Raw genomic sequence first — 6,991 nt, 5'->3', positions numbered from 1 at the left:
TGTGATACTTATGAAAAAATTATTAATTAATCTGCAGAAGCATCTGTTAAGCTATACAAATTCTATAATTGAATACCCCCCCTCCCCGAAAAACATAAAAGTATGTTCTTGTAAACCGCTTGTGAAAACTGAATTTTTGGAATTCGTTTTAGATTTGAAAAAGTTGTCAAAAAACACACACTGTGGATTCAAACAGGATAGTAAATCCAATGGAAGATTTTCACAAGATCAGTATCGTTTTGAAGCTCGACCCTTCAAACAACAAATACCGAAAAATTGGCTAAAAACATTAATTTTTTCACCCTCAACTGGGCACTTTTCAACAGGGAGAGGTCGCTTTTTACGTCGATATTTTCAAAAGTCATCCCCTCTTTTCGATTGTCTAGCCTTAATTTAAACCCACGTCACTTCCGGCTTGGGGGTGGTCATAACAGCAAAGACAGTTTTTTTTTCCATTCTTTTCCTCCTTACGGTACGGGTTTGAGCCTGCCTCCTACTACCACTTTTTTTTTTTTTTTTTTTGCCTGACATATACTTCATATTTTTTTGACAACTACACATTTTTTCATTGTGTTTCTTTTATCTAATTTATTTTAAGGAAAAATGATTCATATTTTTGGACAATGTTGAGAAAATATTCATTAATTTTTTTTTCCATTACGTTCTTTTTTTTTAATTCATTTTAATTTGTTATATCGAAAAAATACTTGCAGTATTAATCATTTCTGTAAATAAACATATTTCAAAGAAAATATCAGTTTTCAGATATTTTTATGTGGTGATCTAAATTTTTGTATGTTTAAAATAAAAAAAAATATATTTCCGAAGAAACTACACTGTTTCGTGTGGACCACTTTCATAGCATGAAGTTGTTTGTTTGAGTCAATATGCGCTTGTACCAAAAAAGTTCCCTATTCTAAACTAGAAAATTATAAACATGAGTTATGTGCCTTTATCCACGTTTCGACTTGCTAATCAAAATGGCGACTATATTTTTCCGGGCGGGTTTTTGGTTCATCGATTTACTAGTATGATGAAACTCGCTATAACTTAAAGCTTGTTTGTTCAAATGTTTTACTAAAACATCGTTCAAGTAAAAATAAGTTGTTTGAGAGAAATATCAATTCAATTCATTTGACAAAAAATAAAAGTCATGCTTCAGTTGCCATACATCAAAACTCATTAAACTCTAAATAATTTATGTGACAAATATAATAGACATGAAGTGAAAATGAATGTACATATATCGGAAGCAATGACAAAATCCTAAGAAAACAACCTTTTGTGCCATAAATGTTTAGTAACATTTAATGCTACTAAGACTAAGCTTCTTTCCTTTATCAATTGTAGGACTCCTTCTCAACCACCGATTGTCATGGCTAAAAACACCATACATGAGAGCTCATCACTCAAACTCCTCGGCTTAACATTTTCAGGCAACATGAATTCGAACAAATACATTGGCCATGGAAAATGCTTTTACAATGTAGACATGTTTCGAAATGTAGGGATTGGCATTGTTTTGCTGTAAATGAACATAATTCAATGCAAATACTTCATATTTTTTTACAACTACACATTTTTTTTCATTATGTTTGTTTTATCTAATTTATTTTAAGGAAAAATGATTCATGTTTTTGGAAAATGTTGAGAAAACATTAATTAATTTTTTTTTTTCCATTACGTTCTTTTTTAAAATTTATTTTAATTTGTTATATAGAAAAAATACTTTCAGTATTAATCATTTCTGTAAATAAACATATTTCAAAGAAAATATCATTGCTAAGCCTGCTGTAAAGAAGGTGGGCTCCCTCTAATGTGCTAGAAAATTACTCCTATCTTAAAGTATCCTATATTTTTAGAAAGCCATCATTCACCCATATATGGAGCATTGGGTTTGTGCATCTACCACTAGTTTCTCCCTTTTAGACAGGGTCTAGAAAAGTCTCCAATCCAATAGGTCCCACACTATCAACCGAGCTCTAACTTTTGTCCCATTGTTGCATTCCTGTGCCTGTTTTGTTTATTTTGCCTTTATTAAGTCATGGTCATAAAATCGTTAGCAATAGACAGAGGCTACTAAGCTAATTAGTTTTAATGCATAAAACTTGGGAACATCATGATAGCCAGCACAGAATTCTGAAAATGTGACAGTGGTGTTCATTCACACAATTCTGAGGCAGCACATTCAGGACTGTAGAACATAATGCGAAAGAAGATCGCCGGTACATGCATATCGTCGCAAGTTTGGTTTGTTCAGTCACAGCACAGAGCAGTATTTAAGCATTGTGGTGGGGCAAGAACTATGAAATAATTTGTATGTAACAGAAGCAACTGTTACATTCCGGCGAGTAGACAGCAGATCTTATCCAAGCAGATCATATACTCCAGAGAGAATAGGGTCGTCGCAGGGAATATGTAGCATATACTTGATGGCATAACACTGTAGACACTCAAGAGAATCAGAGAACACTCTGCCAACTCTGTCGAACACTAGGAACCTGTTTTACAAGAGGGGACGAATCATTGCCTTTTAAAGTCTAGTCAACAATTGCCATTCATATTGGATATATGACAAGTGGTCCCCAAACCTGAGATTGCTAGATATTATTACTCCCAGATAGTTATGACATTTTGAGAATGGCACAAATGTGTCTTGAAACCAAATCCCATCGAGAAGAACAGGGGAGAGATATCTAGGAGATGATGGAACAATTTTTTTTGCTGGGGTGAACATCTTTCCCTAGTCCCTCGTCCACTCAGACACAAAAATAAGCAGTGCCTTCAGGTATGCTGACGTTATGTAAGGTTCTGGGTGACACAGAAATTTGTTCGTCATCAGCATAAGAGCTTGATAATGCAGTCAAGTTGTCACAGTTAAAATGAAATGTTGCACTGTCCATTTATGTCAGCAGGTCGTTGATGAAGAGCAATAATAACATTAGTGCAGTTAAACTTCCCTATGGCATCCCAGCTGAGACAGGAAGCTCAGCTGACAAACAGTCAGCAACCAAAGTAGCTTGCAGCCGATCAAACGGATAATGACACATCCAAGAGAAGAACTTGCCTCGAATGCCAAATGAGGGTAGTTTCTGCTGCAGGATCGAGTGAGGAACAGTTCCAAATGAGTTGGTAAGATCTAAAATTGCCACAAGTGTGCACTTCTTAGCCTGAGGTTAACTACTGATAAAGACAGGCAGCTTGTTCCGCGGCAGAGTGCAGTTTTAGAAAACTGAACTCAGACGGATGAATGAGCTTATTTTTTATGAGATGTGAAGTAAGTAATATGTTCCATGACCTTGCCAAGACAAAAGCTTTTACAAGTGCTTTAATGGAATGTGCTCTGATGAACTCATAGCAGTTGTGGTCCATCGACGTACATATTTCCGACTAATCTGAGAAGCAGCAATATCCTACCCCTTCAATTTTGAGGTCCCTAGATTCTGGAATGTCTTCTAATCTTTTTTTCCCCATAGACTACTAGACTGTAGAATCTTCCCTTGTTTCTTGCTTCCCAGACTGCACTAACATGCAGAAATTTAAATGCAACGCGAACAGATATCTCGCAGCTCAATTCCCCACATAGTCCCCTGTAGACATGATTCCATGCCTTATTTGAGGTGGAAAAGAGTTGAAAACAAATATATATATATATATATATATATATATATATATATATATATATATATATATATAAAAATTAACCAATTATTTTATTAACTCGAAAACATTTTAAAAGTAAAACAAAGTTTTTATTTCAGTTATAAAATAATAAATAAATAAAAAGACTGTTTTTAATTATTTATCACTTTTACTTTCGTAAAACAAACGTTTCAACGAGCAATACTAATTCATTTGAAACCTTAAAAAGGCGACTGACTAATTAAGTTACTTAATTCGGCTTTCTTCAGTTGTTCACAAATTATCGACATGCTATTTCCATTTAAAGCAAAGCAATTGCTTTAAAAAAATAAAAAATAAAAAAAAACATAGCATTGAAAAACAAAAACAAAAAAAACAACACTAAAACATTGATTAAATCATATTGTTAGAAACTTGCAGAAATATTGTCGCTTGTGGAGTTCCATAACTTCGGATGTGGGTCACGTTTAAATTTATACAAAACTTTTCTAGCCATATGGAAAGGTTTTTTTTTTTTTTATTTCATTTGTTAAAGGGTATACCTAAGTGCTCTACTCTATTTTCGGGATTGTGTTTTTTCCCCCTCAAAAGGAGGATTTTTTTTTTAATGTTTCTTTTAATATTACGTTATTCAATCCATTTTATTTTTATAAATAATTTATTTGAAATAGATTGTTAGGATTTGTTTCCGCTAGTCAATAAGTAAAAAGAGAACTAAAAAAAAAAAAAAAAAAAAAAAAAAAAAAAAGATACAGCAATAGTCCTTGTCTCGAAGGGCACTAACATTTTTAATTAACATATTGTTAAAACTAAATAAATTTACTTTAGGTTACTTTTTTTTTTTTAAATTTTTTATTATTTAAGATTTTTTTTTCATTAACAGATTTTGGCTATGTACGTTTTCAGCACCCCAAATTCTCTTTTCAAAGGACCGTTAATATTCTTATATCATTATTCGATTTGCAATTTTCATTTTAAATTTCAATTTTTAGATGTATAATTGTAGTAAAAAACATCCATAAATATTTAATTTGACATCTATCTCTTTATGAGAGAGAAGAGAAGAAAAAACTTTAACAATGGAAGAAAAAAGGTAAATTTATACAAACACCGTGACAGCGAATTAACCCTAACCCCTAACCCTAACGCTGTCACGGTGTTTGTATAATAATACCAGAAAAAAAGTAGGGCGATAGATTCAAATTAAAAACTTGGCATAAAAAATGTATCCTGGAAAAATACTTAGTTAAAAAAAAAAAAAAACAGATTCTATATTAAATTTAATCTTTTATTAACCTTATTTTACAATCGCATTTTTGAAACAACAAATGATGTAGATAATATGGGCCGTTAAAATCGTACACGAAACCTATCGTAATTAATAATTTTTGGCTTCTTCACAGAAAATACAAGACATTTCATAAACAATTTGCTTATATATATATATATATATATATATATATATATATATATATATATATATATATATATATATATAGTGTGTGTGTGTGTGTGTGTGTGTGTGTGCGTCTGTGTATTCTGAATGTTTTAACCATGCGTAAGTACATAAAAAAATAAATAAAAAGGCAAACTGTACTCTTAATATGAGAATGGGCAAATAACCCCTCAAATGAATTTAGGTTGTTTCCTCTCTAAGTTTCGTATTAACATAAGTAAAAGAAAACTATTTTTAAATTTTGCATATAACATATTTTATTAAAAAGCCCATACTTAAAAAATAAATAAAAATAATAATAAATAATTAATAATTTAAGGTTTATTTTTTTAATTATTTAATAAGACGTGGAGCCCCCCCCTCCCACTCCTCTCTAAAAACATAAGTGATTTTAACTCCGCTGACTTTATTATGTGTCGATAAGTGATTTTCAGTATTAAAACTATAAAAAAATATCAGCATTAAAAATACAAAAATAAAACTATCAAACGAGATAAGTGTTTGTGTTTCTTGCCTATACCTTAACTTTAACACTGGATTATTTTTGATTTTGCGAATGAAAAAAATAAAATAAATTAAACTGGATTAAAACAGTTTTTAATAAAAAGTTTAAGCCCCCTGAATGTGGGGAGGTCATCATCACCGGTTAAATACAGCTAACTTATATGTAATTAATTAAAACATGGAAAAGCTTAGTTTTCATAAAGTGGTACATATGCAGTTGCACCGTGCTGAAATAATAACGTTATTTAGAAAGCCATTCTTAACATGGAGAGATGAAGGTGTGTTTTCTAACTATTCTGTACTTTCACCTAACAGACAGTTAAAAAATAAAAACAAGATAAAGTAAAAAATTTAACTTGAGAATACAATTTAAAAAATAATGCGGTACAATAAGTGCAAAAGCACCCATAAAGTCTTGTTTTAATCTCATGTTTACACTTTTTTTGTTAATCAATCAGCGTCTGATATTTTAAAAATTAATGTTTAAAAATACTATTATTATTATTTTATATTCTATTTTTTTTATTATTCTGATTATTATTATTCCAATCTTGGTTCACAGCATTTCGGCCGATATAACGGGCGACCTTTTATTCCAATCTATCTTTTCAAACTTGAGACCCTTCCAGTCGAACTGGTCCAGATTTTCTCGGTCGGTCGGGGTTATATCAGCCGAAACGTGAACATAACGATCAAGATGAGAATCGTATTCTGAATTATTAATTCTCATTTCAAACATTCCGAAACTTAAGATGTTTACCTTTTGATAAGTTTTTTTTTTTTTTAATCTGCCACTTGGTTTTAATTCAAATAGACAACTTTAAAAGCGACAAATACAATATTTTGGAGGGGAAAAGTAGTAATTACTTTAAAATTGTCTTATATAATAATTTAAACATTGATATTTCTTTAAAAAGAGGAGGAAGTTAGTAAATTTAAACTAATTCAAGGGCTTTTTCGATTATTAAATTAAATGTTTAAAACGCTTTAACGTTTTTATTGCGATTTCTTACACGTGTGTGGGCTGTGTGGCTATCATAATTAATTTATTTTTCTATTTAAAAAAAAAAATGCAAGAGTTTGCTTCTTTTTTTTTTCTAAGTTAAATGAGTCTAAAAAAAATACTATACCGTCATTCAAAATTCACTTAAGTATATTCTTAATTTTTTTTTTTTTTTCTTTATAATTTTTTAAAATCTGGAACATACATGCAAACTTTTATTTTTCATTAACGGAGAAATCAATAAATCTTTCGTTTCTTACGAATTCTTTATAAAAGATTTTAATTTAGTTTATAACTCTTCTCTTTTCGCAGAGAGTGCATGTTACACAAGAGCGTTTTAGCAGAGTAAAATTCAAACTCTCAACTCCAATATGGGGGCGGTTTCT

The sequence above is a fragment of the Euprymna scolopes genome, chromosome 17, assembly GCF_053919585.1.
Source record: "Euprymna scolopes isolate OS-2025 chromosome 17, ASM5391958v1, whole genome shotgun sequence".
Classification (NCBI taxonomy): Eukaryota; Metazoa; Mollusca; class Cephalopoda; order Sepiida; family Sepiolidae; genus Euprymna; species Euprymna scolopes.
Note: the sequence above shows the minus strand (reverse complement) of the source record.